A 1122-nucleotide genomic window follows, 5' to 3' on the forward strand; every position below is an offset into this window, starting at 1 on the left:
AAAGAACAGAACTGAAGACAACACACTTCTCAATTTCAAACTATAATACAAAACTCTAGTAATCGAAGCGGTATGGTACTGCATAAAAGCATACACGGATGAGCTGGAACAGGATAGAGAGTCTAGAAGTAAATGCACACATATAGTCAAAAAATTGGCATCGAAGAACAAGACTATACGGTGGGGAAAGGCGGTGCGGGGGCTTTCACCTGGGGAGTCTAATTCTAGAGCCAGTATTCTTAACCTTCAGGGCGAGAGAAGTAACCCGAACAAAGACTAAGGATGTGCAGAGACCAGGCTGCTGATTAGAGGAGGCAGATGTTAACTGGGGGAGGACCAGAGACTGATTTGCTAGGTACGGTGGTTCCCAGATTACGGAGCCAAGTGAAGGAGTATTAGTCTGGAAATTCAGATTTGAGGACGCATCCACATGACAGGATCAGTGACATCATCCTGGGAGGACTTGACTCTTCGAAGAGAGGAAGTGGAGAGTGAGCGCTGAGGGTGCTGAGCGGGGTGGCCGTCCTTCAGAGGCTGAGAAGGAAGGAGGATCAAGAACAGCATGGGGGGACCTCTCAGAAGGGCAGAAAACAGCAGCGGTAAGTAGCCCGGGGACTGAAGCCTAAGGCACGAGTATGCGCGTCGCAGCATCTGACGCTGTCGCACGGTCTGGGAGGACTGGGGAGGCGCTATTACGCATCATACAAAGCTGACCTCCGGTTGCATTCAGAGAAATAGACAACGAAGATACCCGTCTACAGGCGAATAGAGAAACATATTGGTCAATTCACACAATGGAACGGCAAGAAAAAAGAGTGAACTAACCAACGACTGACCCATGAAACAGTATGGGCTGATCTCAAAATGATTGTGCCAAAGTATGCCATACAGTATATGCCAGAAAAGCATATACTGTATGATTCAATTAGAAATCTAAAAGCTAACTAGCCTCTGTTGACTGAAAGCAGATCAGTGATTACCTGGACAGAGAGGGTAGATTGTAATAACGAGGTGTGAAAAACTGTTCATTGTCATAGCTGCAGAGGTTTCGTGGGTGTCCGCACATGTCCAGTGCAGCGGAGGTCCACGCCAAATGCGGGAAGTTCGCCGTATGTCAGTTAC

Source organism: Pteropus vampyrus, unplaced genomic scaffold (genome assembly GCF_000151845.1).
Source record: "Pteropus vampyrus isolate Shadow unplaced genomic scaffold, Pvam_2.0 Scaffold546, whole genome shotgun sequence".
NCBI lineage: Eukaryota > Metazoa > Chordata > Mammalia > Chiroptera > Pteropodidae > Pteropus > Pteropus vampyrus.